Source organism: Bidens hawaiensis, unplaced genomic scaffold, assembly GCF_021521415.1.
Source record: "Bidens hawaiensis isolate Kalapana, Puna unplaced genomic scaffold, B.hawaiensis_p1.1 tig00022311_1, whole genome shotgun sequence".
Lineage (NCBI taxonomy): Eukaryota > Viridiplantae > Streptophyta > Magnoliopsida > Asterales > Asteraceae > Bidens > Bidens hawaiensis.
Window position 1 is genome coordinate 79,951 of NW_027493467.1, and position 21,956 is coordinate 101,906.

At 42.4% G+C, this 21,956-nt stretch overlaps 1 pseudogene; it reads right to left on the reverse strand.

Annotated features, from left to right (window-relative positions):
• Positions 1-20,372: 20,372 nt before the first annotated feature.
• LOC143565274 (glucan endo-1,3-beta-glucosidase 14 pseudogene) lies at positions 20,373-21,659 on the reverse strand (annotated as a pseudogene).
• Positions 21,660-21,956: the final 297 nt, after the last annotated feature.

Sequence of the window (21,956 nt, forward strand, 5' to 3'; positions counted from 1 at the left end):
TGATCAATAATTCAATGTAATCCCTCAAGAGTAGAGGTTAATTTTACCACATTTAACAAGTTTGACCAACCAACCCCACCAAAAGGATAAAGCCAGTTAACTATTAATGTCACATTGTTTTCTTGGCAAGTTCATATCACAAGGGTAATGTTGCCATGTTAGTAAAAAAAAGAAACCATGGCTCATAATTCTGGATAATAAGTCATATCAAAGCAAGTGCAACTGCAACATTTTGCCAAAACCATGAAGATAAACAGTTAAGTTATAAGCGGGAAAAGAATTTGATTTAATAACAGGAAGCCTGTCCCATATTCTCCAAACATATTTGACTTTGCTGTCATATATGATACATCTTTTATTATGGTGAAGAAACACTAAGTGAACCCCGGGCAGATTACTGGTAACCTGGGGGTTAGATAGATGTTTCCCACGAGGGGTTAGACCCCGAGAAGATGGTTCTTCTGATAACCTGCAAAACAGACACCGTGAGCTTGTCACTGAGAAGGGGGGGGTTCCTCCTTGTGACCACCCTCCGGCGTGAGAATCAGACTAGATTGCTCTTTAAATATAAATGTATATTAAGAGATTGCTAGAGCAGATATCAGGTATAATATGATGATATCAGATAAGATGAGATGGTCATACCATTTGGGGTATTTATAGCCGAAGGTAGGTTTCCAAAGAGGTGTGGCCGGCTGCAACAGTGTTCCTGTTCCACCAACATTGGCCTACGCACGTGCCCTGCTGGTAGTTGGTGGGTAGGCAGCGGCTGATAGTGACCAGGCCTGCTGTGTACTATTCCTTTTCCACCAACTGCCGGCTACGCACGTGGTATGGCAGTAGTTGGTGAGTAGGCAGCGGCTAATAGTGACACAGTACAGGAGCATGCTGCTCGCCATACTGTGTCAGTAAGCTGTCGTATCTTTAGTCAGATCTTTTTCCCATACCTCGTCAGGTACAGTACAGAAGATCTTCCTGTATCGTACGGACTGGCTTATTTGGGCGGGAGTATTCCCCCTCCCGCCCTTGTGCGGGATAGTTCCCGGCTTCGCTCATTCCTTCAGGCGACACTGAGTGATTGAGAGCTAAGTGCCTTGTGCGTGTAGCCTTGCTGCGCGGGTGGCCTTCCCTGATGGCTTGTATCCGAGGCTGCGGGGACAGGCGGAGTCCTTCACCATCGGGAGGCATTTCCTGCGGGACCAGCTTGCGTACTGCGCGTAAGGACGTCACGTCTCTGAGCATGGTTGGTCCTGCGGATCCAGTTGGTTTCTGCGCAGACGTCCCTCTTCAAGGTGAGTCTTGCGGGTCCAACTGGGCTCTGCTGGGACCTACCTCTTCAAGTCCCCCCAGTCCAATGTTCTTCTCATGAGTGTTTAATAAAGTGAGGTGAACTTTTGGACTTTAAGCAGAGGGTTTTGAAAAGGGTTTAAGGTTTTCCATGGGGATTCCTCCCGCGGAAGTCCTTGTCACTTGCAGAAATTCCCGAGTTTCCTGCTTGGTCTTTGGGTATGATGCGGGTAGGCTGTAACCTCCTCGCAAGTCAGGAGCGTTGAGTCCCACTTGTGTGGATTCTCCGTGAGGTTTTGGTAGTTTTGAACATAGTGATCAATTATGTTAAAACCATCAATTCCATCCTGGAGCTTCAAACAACGTAGTTCTCGACGTTCCCGCTATGCGGGGATGTTATTTCCGTTTCCGCAAGCATTGCCCAGAAGATCCTTCTTGGTTTCAATTCCCAGCGGAGCGCTAGGTATGTGAAGGGTTTTGCCTTAACACTGTACCTGCGCTCGTCTTACGGTTACTTTACTTCCAAGGTATTCCTGGCGTCAATTCCCTGCGGGTGCTAGGTATGTGAAGGGTTTTGCCTTTACACTGTACCCGCACCCGTCTTATAGTTACTTGGTTGCCGAGGAACTTGGCTTCAATTCCCTGCGGGTGCTAGGTATGTGAAGGGTTTTGCCTTAACACTGTACCCGCATCCGTCTTACGGTTACTTGTTCGCCAAGGTTTTCTTGGCTTCAATTCCATGCGGGTGCTAGATATGTGAAGGGTTTTGCCTTAACACTGTACCCGCATCCGTCTTACGGTTACTTGGTTGCCAAGTTATTCTTGGCCTCAATTCCCTGCGGGTGCTAGGTATGTGAAGGGTTTTGCCTTAACACTGTACCCGCATCCGTCTTACGGTTACTTGTTTGCCAAGGTAAGGGGTATTTTCCCGCCTACTTTTTGATCTTTTTGAATTTTGAATTTTGAAATTCGAAGAGTTGGTGGAAAGAAGAACAGTCCAAAACTCTGAAACGTCGTGCGACGGTTTCTTCTGACTGTGTCAGATCGTGCAGGAAGTTATGGTGACGTGACAGTACATGGTCATTCCAGACGCTTTTCCAGACGCTAAGTGAACACTAAGTGAACCCCGGGCAGATTACTGGTATGGCAGTAGTTGGTGAGTAGGCAGCGGCTAATAGTGACACAGTACAGGAGCATGCTGCTCGCCATACTGTGTCAGTAACCTGTCGTATCTTTAGTCAGATCTTTTTCCCCTACCAGTAATCTGCCCGGGGTTCACTTAGTGTTCACTTAGCGTCTGGAAAAGCGTCTGGAATGACCATGTACTGTCACGTCACCATAACTTCCTGCACGATCTGACACAGTCAGAAGAAACCGTCGCACGACGTTTCAGAGTTTTGGACTGTTCTTCTTTCCACCAACTCTTCGAATTTCAAAATTCAAAATTCAAAAAGATCAAAAAGTAGGCGGGAAAATACCCCTTACCTTGGCAAACAAGTAACCGTAAGACGGATGCGGGTACAGTGTTAAGGCAAAACCCTTCACATACCTAGCACCCGCAGGGAATTGAGGCCAAGAATAACTTAGCAACCAAGTAACCGTAAGACGGATGCGGGTACAGTGTTAAGGCAAAACCCTTCACATACCTAGCACCCGCAGGGAATTGAAGCCAAGAAAACCTTGGCGAACAAGTAACCGTAAGACGGATGCGGGTACAGTGTTAAGGCAAAACCCTTCACATACCTAGCACCCGCAGGGAATTGAAGCCAAGTACCTCGTGTAACACCCCGACCAAAGGCGGATTATACATCGGGGCGCCACATATTGTTTCATTACTCGTGACACTATTGGGTGTCAATATTTAATAAATATATTCATTCACGCACGCGCAACGTAAACACAAGATAACATAAATCAATATATTATAAGACAAAATATTCGAACAATAATAACTTGTCTTGATACATTTTAATCTAGGTCCAAAAGTAAAAACGTCCTACGTGTCCACAAGCTCCAAATGTAGCTACAGCAAACCTGAACATGTGTTAAAATAAACGTCAAACACTTGCGTGTTGGTGAGAAATCAAGTTTAATACCATACATAGATAACAATAAATCTGCGCGCAACATGTGTATGTCTGGTTTTCAACAAGGGTGTAATCAGATCGGGACCAAGTCTAAGATTCATAGCTCATAGTCAATCCGTGCTCCCAATTGAGCATAAAAACAAGAAAACTGTGCAAGTGTAAACAAAAGAGAAAATCATAAACGATAGTTCTCCCGTGTTCATCTAATGGTACCATGAGAACTGCGGAATAGACCGACAAGACGGTTAATGATCCACACATACAAATAAACAGCCAAGTCTACGTCCTCAACACATGGGATACTGCGCGACTAAAGTTCATAAACAAGTTTAAGACTCTAAGTTTGTATGAACACATGAACATCCCAAAACATTAAAAATAAAAAAGGGATTAGGTACGAGATTACTCACTTGATAAACGGTGCGGTGAAAGATAAAGCAAGAACCAACTTTAAACAAGCACAAGTTAACCTATAATTAAAGATTATTGTTTTAACGATTGGTTTTAAGTCTCGATTATAAGTTAGCATAATTAATAAGTAACTTAAACAAATTATTATATATTATAGATTACCGGAAAACAGGGCAGAACAGGAGAGAGGACGAAGGCAGAGAGAGGGGACGGCAGAGGATCAACGGCAGAGAGCAAGGCAGATAATAAGTGTTTTGTGTGTAGTGATAAACTATTAAGAAAACAATACTATTTATAGGGAAACCCTAGAAAACATAATCCCATAAAAAGGGGAAAAGATCTCCAAAAAGCAAAAGATTCCAAAAGCAAAAGATATCAAAAGATATGGCAGCTGCAGGGGACAAGGAAAAAGCTGACAGGTAACAGTAAACAGGCATGGGAGGGTCAGATAAAGGTATGGTCAAAGCATGGAAAAGCAGATCTCAAAAGATAATGTCAGTCACTTTTTCTGCCAACCAATGGGGTTGGTGCGCATGCTGCGCCGAAAGTAACTTTTCAGACATAAGATAGGTCAGCACAGAAGATAAGACATCACAAAAGTAAACAGCTGGATTAAACAGAAGAAAAGCCTCAAAGGGGTTTAGCGCGAGAAGGCTCGAGCGCGCGAGCGCGAAGGCAGACAGAACAAACCTTAGTGCACTGCGGGAAGAACTACAATTTTAAGCGCGTCGCGGGAAGAACTATAATCCTTAGCGCGCTGCGGGGACAGTTCCCCTCGCGTATCGCAGTAACAGATGGTCTTCACGCAGGCTTCCTTGTAAGGAGTCTGGCGCGTGGAGCTGCGCAGACATCCTTAGGCGGGAAGAAACAGGACAAACAAAAATTAAGAGAAGGGGTTCAAGGCTTAAGGGCGGGACGGCGGAAAGGAAGAGAGAGGAAGAGGCGGGAAGGAAAATATTATTAGTAATATATATATTTTAAATGTCAAGTTTTAAAAGAAAATAATTAAATTTTAAACCATAAAAAGAATCGGATCAGAAAACGGGTACCTGGGTCGGGTCGGATTCGGGCAGATGTCACAGTCTCCCCTACTTTAAGAGATTTCGTCCCGAAATTTATCTCGAAGTAGGCTGCGCAGAGAACAGGTGCGGGTACTTGATCTTCATTTGATCTTCCCTTTCCCATGTAAACTCGGCTCCGCGCTTGGACTCCCAGCGAATTTTAACAATAGGGATACGACTGCGCTTGGTTTGCTTTACCTCGCGATCCAAAATCTCAACAGGCTTCTCAACGAAATGCATGGATTCATCAACTTGAACTTCATCAAGTGGTATGTGAAGGTTCTCGTCGGCTAAACACTTCTTGAGATTGGACACATGGAACGTTGGATGCACATTACTGAGTGCGGGCGGCAGGTCAAGTCTGTAGGCAACTTTTCCCACCCGCACGAGAATCTTGAATGGACCAACATAACGAGGAGCAAGCTTACCTTTCTTCCCAAAGCGGACAACACCTTTCCAGGGCGACACTTTGAGGAGAACAAGATCACCAACTTGAAATTCGAGAGGCTTTCGCCTGCGATCTGCGTAACTCTTCTGTCGGCTTCTGGCAGTCAGCAGATGATCACGGATCTTGGCGATTTTATCGGTTGTCTCTTGAACTAGTTCGGGTCCTGTGATTTGAACTTCACCCACTTCGCTCCAACAAATCGGGGAGCGGCACTTACGACCGTAAAGTGCTTCAAATGGGGCCATACCGATACTGGAATGATAGCTGTTATTATAAGAGAACTCGATCAAAGGCAGGTGCGAATCCCAATTACCTCCAAAATCAAGAACACTAGATCGTAGCATATCCTCAAGGGTTTGAATGGTTCGCTCAGACTGTCCGTCATTCTGAGGATGATATGCAGTACTCATGTCCAAACGAGTTCCTAACGCAGTTTGGAGAGAATTCCAAAAGCGAGATATAAAACGGCCATCGCGATCGGATATGATGCTCAAAGGAGTACCATGACGGCAGACAATCTCCTTGACATATAGATGCGCAAGTTGTTCAACACGGTAGGTTTCACGAATGGGCAGAAAGTGAGCAGACTTAGTCAATCGATCCACTATTACCCAAATGCTATCATGTTTGCTTGCAGTCAAGGGTAACTTGGTAATAAAGTCCATTGCTATACTTTCCCATTTCTACGTAGGAATCTCAGGTTGTTCGAGCAAACCAGATGGGCGTTGATGTTCAGCTTTTACCTTAGAACAAGTTAGGCATTTAGATACGAACACAGCAATATCCTTTTTCATACCAGGCCACCAAAAAGAAAGGCGCAAATCTTTGTACATTTTGTCAGCACCAGGATGAACTGAATACCGAGATTTGTGCGCTTCACTCAGTATGACAGAGCGAAGATTCTCATCATTGGAGATCCAGATGCGATTGAGATAGCAGAGAATTCCACTCAGATTAGGGACAAAATGTGCTTCCGCGCCACACGCTAACTCGGCGCGAAGGTTACCATTACTGATGGATGCGCGCTGCGCGTCACGAATGCGTGATTCAAGGTTGCTTTGAATCGGCGCGAAGTGAAGCTGGGTGCGCGGCAAGATACAGTTAAGCTGGCAGGGTTTTCGGCTGAGCGCATCGGCTACCACATTAGCCTTACCAGGATGATACCGGATCTCACAATCGTAATCGCTGATGAGTTCGTTCCATCGACGTTGTCTCATGTTAAGTTCCTTTTGATCAAAGATATGCTGAAGGCTTTTATGGTCAGTGTAGAGGATACACTTAGTACCATAAAGGTAGTGTCTCCAGATCTTCAAGGCAAATACAACTGCACCAAGTTCGAGATCGTGAGTTGTATAATTCTTTTCATGAATCTTGAGTTGCCTTGATGCGTAAGCGATAACCTTGCCTCGTTGCATAAGAACACAACCGAGACCTTGGTTGGATGCATCGCAATACACGACAAAATCTTTATTACCCTCAGGTAGCGCAAGGACAGGAGCTTCACACAACAAACGCTTGAGCGTCAGAAAGGCTTCTTCTTGCTTCGAGCCCCAAATATACGGTTTACCTTTGTGCGTCAGAGCTGTTAAAGGCAATGCGATCTTTGAGAAGTTCGAAATAAATCGCCGGTAGTAACCAGCTAAGCCCAAAAAGGAACGGATTTCGGTAGGAGTGGTCGGTGTAATCCAGTTTTTGATTGCTTCAATCTTGGATGGGTCGACATGAATACCCATCTTGTTTACAACATGACCAAGAAACTGTACTTCATCAGACCAGAATTCACACTTGGAGAGCTTGGCAAAGAGCTGCTCGGCTCTAAGCTTTTGCAACACCAACCGAAGATGTTGCTCATGCTCGGTCTTGGTCTTAGAATACACCAGAACATCATCGATAAACACGATCACAAATTTATCCAAGAAAGGCCTACACACCCGATTCATTAGATCCATGAAAACGGCGGGTGCGTTGGTTAAACCGAAGGACATGACCAAGAATTCAAAGTGGCCATAACGAGTTCGAAAAGCAGTCTTGGGAATATCTTCATCGCGGATGCGCAACTGGTGATAACCAGAACGGAGATCGATCTTGGAGAAACAAGAGGCACCTTGGAGTTGATCAAAGAGGTCGTCAATACGCGGTAAGGGATACCGGTTCTTAATGGTGAGTTTGTTCAACTCGCGGTAATCGATACACATGCGAAACGTACCATCTTTCTTTTTAACGAACAACACCGGAGCACCCCAGGGCGAAGAGCTAGGGCGAATGAATCCTTTAGCGGTCAACTCTTGAAGTTGACTTGCCAATTCTTGCATTTCAGCGGGTGCAAGACGATAAGGAGATTTGGCTACGGGGGAAGCACCAGGGACAAGATCAACACGAAACTCGACTTCACGAGCGGGAGGGATACCAGGAAGATCATCGGGAAAAACTTCAGGGAAGTCACGCACAATAGGGATTTCGCGAAGTTTCTTCTTTCCTTCATCGGGTTTAACCACATGGGCTAAAAATGCAATACACTTCTTCCGCATGAGTCTTTGGGCTTCGGCGCAAGACATAAGCTTAAGACCACTGGAGGGTTTCTCGCCGTAGATGCGAAGATCACCGTTTTCTCGAGGAATGCGAATCAACTTCTTGGCGCAAATAACTTCGGCGCGATTATTCGAGAGCCAGTCCATACCAATGATAACATCGAAACTTCCAAGAGGCATGGGGATGAGGTCGATTAGAAAATCGTTTTCGTTAAGGTTAAGCGTGCAATCCTTAATCACGGAGTTAATTAAAACAGTTTCACCATTAGCCAATTCAACTGAAAAATTTTCTTTTAAGTTATCGCGCGGTCGCGCAAGCTTCTGCTCAAACGCGCGGGAAATAAAACTTCTATCGGCGCCAGTATCACAAAGTACGGAAGCATAATGTCCGTTAAGCAAAAATGTACCATAACTACGTCATTATTCGCTTGCGCTTGGTGCGCGGTTATATTAAAAGCTCGTCCGCGCGTCACTTGGTTCGAGATTTGGTTAACCGGATTTGCTTGCGTAATTTGTACTTGTAGCCTTGGGCACGCGTTCCGGAAATGACTGGGATCACCGCAGTTAAAGCACGACCTGGGTCGTGGATTAAGGTAAGTTGGTTGAGGGTTTTGCGGGTAGGTTGGTGGTGTTTGTGCGATTGGGTTGGCGGGAAGAACTCTACAGTTTTCCGTCATGTGACCAGCGCGGCCACATCGGTGACAAAGTCGACATGGGGCTTGGGTTGGGTGATGAAATCTACAGGTTGGGCAAAAGGGTTGGTTTCCTGTGTAGGGTTTCTTAGGTGGCGGGGCAGGGAGTGCGGGATTGGTTAAGGCATAGTTGTGGACTACAGGAGGTGTTGGGTAGGCTGACAGTGGGGTAGGGGCGTATACTGGAGGTAGGTAGGGTTGCTGGATAATGGGTGGGCTGGTAAGCGCGTAAACTTGTCTGCGCCTACGCTTCGGGTTGTTATGGTTTGAGGGTTCTGGTTTGGTTTCTGTTGGTTCAGGGGCAGTCTTGGTGGGTTTGGTCTTCTCAGCTCCCCGCAGGAACAGGGTTCCTGCCCTGACATGGTTGTCGCTGAGCACAGCGGCCAACTCGACGGCGTCAGAGAGGGTTAGTGGGTTTCTGGCCCATACAGAATCTTGGATTTCCATGGGGAGACCCCCAAGGAACTTCTCGATGGCTCGGCGGGAAGGGGTAACTAGGTGTGGGACAAGCAGGCTTAGTTCATGGAAGCGCGTCGCGTACTCGCGCGCTTCGCCACTGTACTGTTTCAGGTTCCAAAATTCTTCCTCCAGGCGCTTTACTTCGTTGGGAGGGCAGAATTCTCGCGTCAAGAGATCCTTAAATTCCTCCCAGAGCATGCTGGAAGCAGCTTCTGCGCCACGCGCATGAGCTACTCCATTCCACCATGTAAGCGCTCTAGATTCCAGGACACTGGAAGCATATAGGGTTCGTCTGACAGGAGGGCATTGGGTATGGAGGAAAGTATTTTCAATTTTCTCGAGCCACTGGAGCATAACGGTGGCTCCTTCAAGTCCTGTGAATTTTGGAGGGTTACCCGAATTGAAGGATTTAATATTGTATCCGGAGGGGTTGGGATTATTTTGGTTTAAGGCTTGGGCTATCGCGGCGGCCATTTCCTGGGAACGTTGCTGTCTACGCCTGCGCGAGGCTTCTCTCCTTTGATAACGAGCTGATAGCGGAGGCATTCTATAAAAGTTTTAATTCTGTTAATATCTTAGCGCAAAGTATAATCTTATAAAGCTTGGTTTCACGGGGTTAGATACCATCAACAGTTAAAGTAGAACATGAATTTGAATGCAAACTTAATACAGATAACAAATTCGAATCGAGAATCGACAATTCATGTATCACCATGACTTTCCGAATTCTCAATTTAAAATGACTAGTAAACGAGTATTGGAGATTGACGATTCATGTATCACCATGACTTTTCAATCCTCTATAAAATATACAAGAAAATGAGTATTGGAGGTTGACAACTCATGTATCACCATGACCTTTCAAGTCTCCAACCTCAGAACATAATCGTAAATGGAATTTGAAAATCAACTATTCATGTATCACCATGACTTTTCGGATTTTCAATCCCAACAAACGAATATGTAAGTAAAATCAATAAAAATCGAAATTCAGCAAAAATCGAAATATCGCGAAATAAAACATAAAACCATACGCTGCGTCTGCGCAAGCATATTTATAAATAACGAGTAATTAACAATAAGCGCGTAAACATGAGATTTCTCTCATGCGCGAGAAGGGACTCTTAGGTATTCTAGGCCGTTACGTCTAACCACCTATCCTAAAGTCAACGAGCTCTGATACCAATCTGTAACACCCCGACCAAAGGCGGATTATACATCGGGGCGCCACATATTGTTTCATTACTCGTGACACTATTGGGTGTCAATATTTAATAAATATATTCATTCACGCACGCGCAACGTAAACACAAGATAACATAAATCAATATATTATAAGACAAAATATTCGAACAATAATAACTTGTCTTGATACATTTTAATCTAGGTCCAAAAGTAAAAACGTCCTACGTGTCCACAAGCTCCAAATGTAGCTACAGCAAACCTGAACATGTGTTAAAATAAACGTCAAACACTTGCGTGTTGGTGAGAAATCAAGTTTAATACCATACATAGATAACAATAAATCTGCGCGCAACATGTGTATGTCTGGTTTTCAACAAGGGTGTAATCAGATCGGGACCAAGTCTAAGATTCATAGCTCATAGTCAATCCGTGCTCCCAATTGAGCATAAAAACAAGAAAACTGTGCAAGTGTAAACAAAAGAGAAAATCATAAACGATAGTTCTCCCGTGTTCATCTAATGGTACCATGAGAACTGCGGAATAGACCGACAAGACGGTTAATGATCCACACATACAAATAAACAGCCAAGTCTACGTCCTCAACACATGGGATACTGCGCGACTAAAGTTCATAAACAAGTTTAAGACTCTAAGTTTGTATGAACACATGAACATCCCAAAACATTAAAAATAAAAAAGGGATTAGGTACGAGATTACTCACTTGATAAACGGTGCGGTGAAAGATAAAGCAAGAACCAACTTTAAACAAGCACAAGTTAACCTATAATTAAAGATTATTGTTTTAACGATTGGTTTTAAGTCTCGATTATAAGTTAGCATAATTAATAAGTAACTTAAACAAATTATTATATATTATAGATTACCGGAAAACAGGGCAGAACAGGAGAGAGGACGAAGGCAGAGAGAGGGGACGGCAGAGGATCAACGGCAGAGAGCAAGGCAGATAATAAGTGTTTTGTGTGTAGTGATAAACTATTAAGAAAACAATACTATTTATAGGGAAACCCTAGAAAACATAATCCCATAAAAAGGGGAAAAGATCTCCAAAAAGCAAAAGATTCCAAAAGCAAAAGATATCAAAAGATATGGCAGCTGCAGGGGACAAGGGAAAAGCTGACAGGTAACAGTAAACAGGCATGGGAGGGTCAGATAAAGGTATTGGTCAAAGCATGGAAAAGCAGATCTCAAAAGATAATGTCAGTCACTTTTTCTGCCAACCAATGGGGTTGGTGCGCATGCTGCGCCGAAAGTAACTTTTCAGACATAAGATAGGTCAGCACAGAAGATAAGACATCACAAAAGTAAACAGCTGGATTAAACAGAAAAAAAGACTCAAAGGGGTTTAGCGCGAGAAGGCTCGAGCGCGCGAGCGCGAAGGCAGACAGAACAAACCTTAGCGCACTGCGGGAAGAACTACAATTTTAAGCGCGTCGCGGGAAGAACTATAATCCTTAGCGCGCTGCGGGGACAGTTCGCCTCGCGTATCGCAGTAACAGATGGTCTTCACGCAGGCTTCCTTGTAAGGAGTCTGGCGCGTGGAGCTGCGCAGACATCCTTAGGCGGGAAGAAACAGGACAAACAAAAATTAAGAGAAGGGGTTCAAGGCTTAAGGGCGGGACGGCGGAAAGGAAGAGAGAGGAAGAGGCGGGAAGGAAAATATTATTAGTAATATATATATTTTAAATGTCAAGTTTTAAAAGAAAATAATTAAATTTTAAACCGTAAAAAGAATCGGATCAGAAAACGGGTACCTGGGTCGGGTCGGATTCGGGCAGATGTCACACCTCGGCAACCAAGTAACTATAAGACGGGTGCGGGTACAGTGTAAAGGCAAAACCCTTCACATACCTAGCACCCGCAGGGAATTGACGCCAGGAATACCTTGGAAGTAAAGTAACCGTAAGACGAGCGCAGGTACAGTGTTAAGGCAAAACCCTTCACATACCTAGCGCTCCGCTGGGAATTGAAACCAAGAAGGATCTTCTGGGCAATGCTTGCGGAAACGGAAATAACATCCCCGCATAGCGGGAACGTCGAGAACTACGTTGTTTGAAGCTCCAGGATGGAATTGATGGTTTTAACATAATTGATCACTATGTTCAAAACTACCAAAACCTCACGGAGAATCCACACAAGTGGGACTCAACGCTCCTGACTTGCGAGGAGGTTACAGCCTACCCGCATCATACCCAAAGACCAAGCAGGAAACTCGGGAATTTCTGCAAGTGACAAGGACTTCCGCGGGAGGAATCCCCATGGAAAACCTTAAACCCTTTTCAAAACCCTCTGCTTAAAGTCCAAAAGTTCACCTCACTTTATTAAACACTCATGAGAAGAACATTGGACTGGGGGGACTTGAAGAGGTAGGTCCCAGCAGAGCCCAGTTGGACCCGCAAGACTCACCTTGAAGAGGGACGTCTGCGCAGAAACCAACTGGATCCGCATGACCAACCATGCTCAGAGACGTGACGTCCTTACGCGCAGTACGCAAGCTGGTCCCGCAGGAAATGCCTCCCGATGGTGAAGGACTCCGCCTGTCCCCGCAGCCTCGGATACAAGCCATCAGGGAAGGCCACCCGCGCAGCAAGGCTACACGCACAAGGCACTTAGCTCTCAATCACTCAGTGTCGCCTGAAGGAATGAGCGAAGCCGGGAACTATCCCGCACAAGGGCGGGAGGGGGAATACTCCCCGCCCAAATAAGCCAGTCCGTACGATACAGGAAGATCTTCTGTACTGTACCTGACGAGGTATGGGAAAAAGATCTGACTAAAGATACGACAGCTTACTGACACAGTATGGCGAGCAACATGCTCCTGTACTGTGTCACTATTAGCCGCTGCCTACTCACCAACTACTGCCATACCACGTGCGTAGCCGGCAGTTGGTGGAAAAGGAATAGTACACAGCAGGCCTGGTCACTATCAGCCGCTGCCTACCCACCAACTACCAGCAGGGCACGTGCGTAGGCCACTGTTGGTGGAACAGGAACACTGTTGCAGCCGGCCACACCTCCTTGGAAACCTACCTTCGGCTATAAATACCCCAAATGGTATGACCATCTCATCTTATCTGATATCATCATATTATACCTGATATCTGCTCTAGCAATCTCTTAATATACATTTATATTTAAAGAGCAATCTAGTCTGATTCTCACGCCGGAGGGTGGTCACAAGGAGGAACCCCCCCCCCCCCTTCTCAGTGACAAGCTCACGGTGTCTGTTTTGCAGGTTATCAGAAGAACCATCTTCTCAGGGTCTAACCCTTCGTGGGAAACATCTATCTAACCCCCAGGTTACCAGTAATCTGCCCGGGGTTCACTTAGTGTTTCTTCATATGGTATTCCCTACATAAATAGTAACCCAATCCCCTCAAGATATTCTTTTTAGTATTATTAATATTCACTATTTTTGTAATAGTACTACTACATGCAGGACAACTATTATTAATATCTCACAGGCTCCTGATCATATTCTTCTTCTATTTATATCATATATTCAAATTTCTTCAAGTAGTTTGTTATAAACTATTGATGGCACCTGCAAAGACCTACCTACTTGGAATCAAGTTGTTAACTTTCATAGCTATTTTTTAATGAAAAATGACCCCTGCATGCCTGACTTATCTGAGATCAGTTCTATTTTTACATGTGTTTTATTTTATTAAGTTTAAGTTGTATGTTTGAATAAGTAATCCTAATTACTCGGTCTTATCAGTTGTGATCCGAGTATTAGGGTTTTAGCCGTTATGTTTATTTCTATTTATTGTTCAATCTCTTATCTCAGATGTATGCAATCTTGCAACCATAAATAAACAAGCCTTTGTCTTTCTCTCTTGTTATTAATCGTTATATCAATCTGATTCCATCAGATTGGTATCAGAGCACAGTTATCAATCGTTTCCTCTCTAATTCATCTTCTCTCAAAACCCTAATTCATGGCCGATCATACCAGTACCCTATCCACTGCACCTACACCTATACCTGTGTTTAAGGGAGAAGGATATGAATATTGGAGTATACGTATGAAGACGATCCTTAGATCTCGTGATCTATGGGACCTAGTTCAAGATGGTGTCGATGAAACTGAGAAAGATCAAGGCAAACTCAAGAATTCTCAAAAGAAAGATGCTCATGCTATGGCTATTATTCAACAAGCTGTACATGATCAACTATTCTCTCGAGTTGTTGCTGCTTCCACTGCCAAGGAGACATGGGAAATTCTGAAGCTTGAGTTCCAAGGGGACTCACAAGTTAAGGCTGTAAAATTGCAAGGCCTTAGAAGGGACTTTGAAAATCTCCTTATGAAAGAAGGAGAGGTTGTGGGAGATTACTTTGGTAGAGTTATGGCCTTAGTCAGTCTGATGAGGGCTTTTGGTGAGAACATTGCTGATCAAGTTGTTGTGGAGAAGATACTACGGAGTCTCACAGCAAAGTTTGATTATGTAGTACCATCAATTGAGATCAACAATGATCTTGCTACTCTTACACCTGTGAAATTAATGGGGTGCCTACAGTCCCAAGAAGAAAGGATTAACAGCAGGACTCCCGAGAAGTCTAGTGGAAGTGAAGCCCAAGCATTACAGATCATGAAAGAGTCAAATAAAACCAAGAACTCATTTTTCCGAGGAAGAGGAAGACTCTCATTCAGGGGCAGGGGGCGTGGGAGAGGTCAGAATTCTCCTAATTTCAAAATTCCTCACTGCTCACACTGCAACAAATATGGACATGATAAGAAAGACTGCTGGTACAATGAAGAGACTGCTACTACTGCATCAGCTGAAAATGAAAGTCAACAAGATGATGAACGGCTATTTATGGCTCTCACTAATGAAGAGTCATCGGGTAATGAAACTACCCTTTGGTTCTTGGACTCAGGAGCTTCAAATCACATGACAGGAGCCAAAGATTGCATCGCCTACCTGGATAAAAATTTTAAAATTGGGGTCAAACTTGGAGACAAGAAGGAACTTGCAGTTCATGGAAAGGGCACTGTCAAGATTGAGACTCAAAATGGTAATTCCAAACTTCTTGATGTTGTTTATTATGCCCCTAAACTTGGTTACAATTTGTTAAGTGTTGGTCAATTAATGAGAAAGAGCTATGCCCTATTGTTTGATGAGGGCAAGTGTGTCATTACCAATAAATCTACAGGCAACATCCTAATGAGTGTGCCAGTTCTAAACAATAATATGTTCCTCTTGGATGCTTCCAAGGCTGGAACCGATTCCAACACTAGCACACTTATTGATGTTGGCTCTAAATTATGGCACATGAGATATGGGCACTACCACTTTGAAAGTCTCAAGTTACTCCATGATAAGAAAATGGTTTATGGATTACCTAAAATCCAAAAGGCAGAAAAATGTGAAGGTTGTGTTGTAGGTAAACAGGAAAAGGAGTCATTTCCTTTCAAGTCTTGGAGAGCCACCAAGAAGCTGGAATTAGTTCATACTGATGTATGTGGACCAATGCAAGTATCTAGCCTTGGTGGTAGCCACTATTATGTTCTCTTTATAGATGACTACACTAGAATGTGCTGGGTGTATTTCATCTCTAATAAGTCAGATGTTTTTTCTAAGTTCAAGATATTCAAAATTATGGTGGAAAAAGAGAGTGAATGCTCTATTAAAGTATTGAGGTCAGATAGAGGTGGTGAGTATACTTCCACTGAGTTCAATAAGTTTTGTGAGTCTCACGGCATCAAGAGAGAATTGACAGTTCCCTACACTCCTGAGCATAATGGGGTGGTTGAAAGAAAGAATAGGACCGTGATGGGAATGACAAGAAGCATGCTCAAGAGTATGGCTGTTCCTAATTATTTTTGGGCCGAAGGAGTGGCCACTGCTGTTTATTTGATCAATTTGGCCACAACAAAGGCTGTTCGCAATCAAACTCCTTTAGAGGCTTGGTCTAATAGAAAGCCAAGTGTTAATCATCTCAAGGTGTTTGGATGTGTAGCCTATGGCCTTGTTCCTTCGCAATTTAGAAGAAAACTTGATGACAAGTCTGAGAAATGTATCTTCATTGGATACTCTACTCAAAGTAAGGGATATAGATTATATAACCCTGCCACACAAAAGTTCCTAACGAGAAGAGATGTTAAGTTTCTTGAGTATGAGAAATGGCAATGGAACAAGGAGGAACGCCTTTCCTATGAGCTAAACTTCATTGATCTGTTTCCCACTAATGAACCTACCTTTTCACAATCTAATCAATCTACCAATCCCAACCAAATACCTCAATCACCTAACCAAACACCTATACAATCACCTACAGCTCAATCATCATCGCAAGGCCTTCAAACGCCTGGAACTCTTTCATCCAGCCATCAGTCATCATCTAATCATGATCAACACAGAACCTCCGGACCTTTCAGTATAACTCAACCCTCAGCCACTTCTACCTTACCATCCTCTCAACAAGATCATACCTATACACCCACTCATCCTCCTAGAACCAAGGAACTTCAAGAAATTTATGATAAAACCGAAGAAATTGAGGTTGATACTGAGTTTTACAACTGTCAGTTTGCATTGAATGTTACTGATCCTCTTTATTTTGAAGAGGCTGTTGTGAAGCAAGAATGGGTGAATGCCATGATGGAGGAACTAGATTCCATTAAAAGAAACAAGATATGGGAACTTGTTAAACTCCCACCTGGAAAGAATTTAGTTGGTTTACAGTGGCTATACAAGACAAAATTGGGGGCTGATGGGAGTGTACTTCGCCACAAAGCACGTTTGGTGGCCAAAGGTTACTCACAAATGCAAGGAATAGACTATCAAGAAACTTTTGCACCAGTTGCTCGCTTTGAAACTTTTCGGGTTGTGGTGAGTACTGCTGCTCAAATGGGCTGGAAAATTCATCAACTAGATGTGAAGTCGGCTTTTCTTAATGGTGAGTTGACTGAAGAAATCTATGTTGAACAACCTCAGGGGTTTACTGTTGCAGGCAAGGAAGAATATGTGTACAAGCTGAACAAGGAACTCTATGGGCTTAAACAAGCCCCTAGAGCTTGGTATGCAAAGATTGATGGGTATTTTGGTGAAAAGTGATATATTAGAAGTGTGAATGAGCCTACTCTTTATGTGAAATCAGGTGATAATCACAAGCCTATATATGTGTGTTTATATGTTGATGATATAATATGCACAAGTCCTTGCTCGAGTCTTATTGAAGAATTCAAAGAAGGTATGAAAAAGGTGTTTGAAATGACTGATTTGGGGCTGCTCAGATTCTTTTTGGGTCTAGAAGTGTATCAATCAAAGAATGGTGTGTTCTTGGGTCAAGAAAAGTATGCTAAAACTCTTCTTGAAAAGTTTGGTATGATCAATTGTAACATAGAAGAAACTCCAATGAACACTAGTGAGAAACTGACTCTCGCAGATGGTGCTGATAAGGTTAATGAAGGAAACTATAGGAGCATGGTAGGTGGTATGATATACCTAACACATACCAGGCCAGATTTGGCATATGCCGTCAGTGTGGTTGCTAGGTTCATGCAGTCACCTTCAAAAATTCACCTTGGAGCTACGCGCAGAATTATGAGATATGTTGCAGGTACATTGAAGTTTGGAATATGGTATGAAAAAGGTATAGAGGTTGATCTTGTTGGATTCACTGATAGTGATTGGGCATCATGTACTGACGATAGAAAAAGTGTATCGGCTAATGTCTTTTCTCTGGGAAGTGGAGCTGTAACTTGGAGCTCCAAGAAGCAGTCTACTGTGGCTTTGTCAAGCACTGAGGTAGAATATATTGCATCTACTACTGCCTTTTGTCAGGCCATATGGTTAAGAAGGGTGCTTGAAGATCTGGGATTTGATCAGAAAAAGGCTACAACTATGTTCTGTGATAACAAGTCTGCTATCAATTTAAGTAAGAATCCAGTTATGCATAGCCGATCTAAGCATATTGAGTTAAAGCATCATTTTATAAGAGAAATGGTAAATCAAGATTATGTGAAGTTGGAGTATTGCAGCACGAATGATCAACTTGCAGATGTGTTAACTAAAGCTGTGACTCGTGAGAAGTTTGTGTATTTTAGGCATTGGCTTGGAGTTAAGGAGCATGGATCAAGGGAGGGTAATGAAAAATGACCCCTGCATGCCTGACTTATCTAAGATCAGTTCTATTTTTACATGTGTTTTATTTTATTAAGTTTAAGTTGTATGTTTGAATAAGTAATCCTAATTACTCGGTCTTATTAGTTGTGATCCGAGTATTAGGGTTTTAGCCGTTATGTTTATTTCTATTTATTGTTCAATCTCTGATCTCAGATGTATGCAATCTTGAAATCATAAATAAACAAGCCTTTGTCTTTCTCTCTTGTTATTAATCGTTATATCAATCTGATTCCATCATTTTTCTCTTATTTCTTCTCACTGTATCACATGCAATATCAGGTAATAGGAGTGCGCATGCGTCGGTTTTGGGTGGTTTTGGCCTAAAATCATAGCCATAACCATAACCATTGCCGACCTGTTATACAGTTTTGGTTAATCGGTTTTGAAGGTTATAGCTGATCGGTTATGGGTCGTTAACCGTGAATTTGGGCCTAACTAAAGATGACTCAAAAAACAATATATTATTTGAGCATGAAAGTTTTGGGCTTGAAATTTTTTATCATAGAATAAATTGTTATACACATTTGTATATATTAATATATCACATAACATTAATAATATACATATAATTATAATATTAAAAAAATACATATAATCGGTTCAGTTTTGGCGTGTATGGAAACCTTGTTAACCATAAACGACCCACTATTGTTGGTTTTCAGAAAATCATGAAACCGACCCATCGGTTTTGGTACGGTTGGATTATACCAGTTCGGTTTCATTGGTTAATTCCCTGTCAGGTAATGCTAAAAAACCGAAAAGAAGCAAGCTTTAAATGCTTAAACTTATATTATACACTTGAATCCAAAAGGGTGTTTAGAATTATGAATCTTGTTGTTGATTTTAGGTGTTGATGATGAAGGTGTGACAAGTGTTGGAAAAAACAAGAAAATCTTGGGGTCAAGGCCACCAAGGTGTGTAAACAAGTGTGTGAATTGCAGGCCTTGTGAGGCTACTTTGGTAATTCCTCCACATTATAAGACGGTTCGTTACTGCGATCAGTCTCACTGGGATGATAACCGTTATCTTCTTTCATGGAAATGCAAATGCGGTGATAAATCCTTTCAACCTTGATTAATAATAATTATGTTGTTATGTGAAGTATTGTTATGTTATATTGTTTGTGTTCATTTCTTATTAAGTTGAATATTTACTTATGGTGTTAGTAACATTTGAGTATTGACTGCAAGAAAAGTCTTGTGCATTAATGATAAATCCTTTTTACTAATAGGTATATTGGTTTTTATTAATCCCAACTATTATCTTTTAGTCACTGTCGGTCTTAACTAACGAATTGGCTGCTGACGGACCCAACTTTTAGCGTATTTGTTCCTAATTGTCAGTGACTAACAGAATCCTAACGCCGTAAGTTACAAGTCGTCGGAAAAACGTTTTTACCAGAAAAGTCACATTTTTTGCTGAAATAACCACATGAAGAGCGCCACCACCACCAATTGTCTCACCACCAACCAACCACCACCACTTGAGCACCATCAACCGATTCCGACAATGGTTCTAGGGTTCTGGCGACCTCAAAAATTGAGGCTTTTACTATAAAAAAGTTTATGCAGGTCAGATACAAAGTTACCAAGATATTTGGGACGAAAATGTTGAGTTTTCGGGAAAAAATGTGAGTTTTCCAGCAAAAACATTTTTCCGGCGACTTGCAACTAGCGGTGTTAGGATTCTGTTAGTCGCAGACCGTTAGGAACAAATATGTTAAAAGTTGGGACCGTGAACAGCTAATTCATTAGTTGGGACTGACCGTGGCCAAAAGACGATAGTTGAGATTAATAAAAACCAATATTTCTTACTAATAATCACATATTCTTGCATAATAAGTATAAAATGCACTATGTAATTTATGCATAATATTAACTTGAGCCTATTTTTATGATCATAAGAACATAGGTATAAAATGGTGCATTCAAGACAAATTCTTTATTCATATATTAAAGTAAAAGTATGTATTTAGAATTAGCACATAAGAGAAAAATGAATAGAATACATGTATTCAAGAAATACTGTAGCATATTGTACATGAATGCTTCTAAATACATGCTTCACAATGATAATATCAGCACAAGTGCTGCAGCAGATATAGTGTAAAACATCAATTGTATAGACCCAAAGCCCTGCAAAAAAAAAAAAAATTATAACAAATATTTTATAAAATTTTGTTGAGAAAATGAGTGATTACGAGTTTATCGACTTACTTTTGTGGCAACGAACGATTTTGCTGAAGAAGGTACGAGGCCTGTGAAGCCGATACTATAAGAAACACTTCCATCCGCTTTAAACAGCCCGAAATTTCTCTCGGATGTTGGGCCGGGCTTAAGGTTTTCGTTAAACATTGCGAACACGTAGGCCTTAACCACTCGTTTTGGTCTATAAGGCGTGCCCTTCTTTTTAAGAAGCCGTTTTCTTAAGTTAATATTATAGGTTCGTGCATTGTCAACCGTTGCAGCCGCTTCATTTGGGTCTCCATGTGAGGCCCAGCCCGTTTCGGACACTATAACTTCCATTTTCTCGAAGCCCGCTTTCTCCAAGGCCGCATAGGACGCGTCTATTTGGGCCTCAAACATGTTGTCGTAGTGTAGATTTGTTTTTTGATCGAAAATACCCGGGGTTTTTTTAAATAGTGCATAGTTAAGATCAATGTGATCAGGGTCACTAATATATGCAAGAAAAGGGTATGTGTTGATATAAAAAGGCGATTTAATTTGCGAAAAAAACTCGAGCAATGGTTTCATGTAAGGCATAACCGATTCCTTAAACGCGCCAGCGGACGGTGGGTAGGAAGTTGCAAACACCGCAGCCGAATGTGGGCTCGAAACTTGAACTTTATCGGCTAAATGAAGCCGATCAAGTGCACTATATACATTTTTCACCGCGGGAAGCAACACCTCCCAAAGCTCTTGATCACCACCCCCTAAGATCTCGTTCCCAACCGCGATACCAACAATGCGTGTCCCGGGTAGAAAAGGCTCTACATTTTCTTTAACCCAATTCATAGCACGGTCTTCGTTCACGCTTATATCTCTCAAGAATTCGTTCCCTAGCCCGACCATTATTTCGATACCTGACCCTTTAAAAGCCCTGAGAACTTCATGGTCCGCGTCAAAGATTCGTGTGTTCATTATCTTAGCCGCCTTCATTAGGGTCACTACACTTTCGGGGCGTGGTATGTTGTCCGCTATACGCCCGTAGTTCACTCCATACATGCCCGTGAACGCACTTGATATCGCAACTACAATGAAAAGATAAGTTAAAAACAATGTAACGCGAACATAATAATATTATCTAACACGTATCTCATGTCACGTGTCTCCTTCATATCCATTTTCACCATTTTTTGATATACTTTTAAAAAGTACTACTTATATTAATAGAATACATTTGTATTAAATTATTAATGTATTGGTTAAAAAAAATTAATTGTTATTATATATAGTACATTTTTTTCACGTATAAGATGTAAATAAAGATTAAAGAACTCTGCAGTACACGGTTTCTAAGAAGGTAATAATAATATGAAGAAAAACGAAAGATGTTTGCATATACCGTTAACAAAGACGGTCAAGAACCAGAAGGAGAACCGGTTAGTCGAACCCATGTTTAGGATGTTCGAGGTTAATAGATGTTTA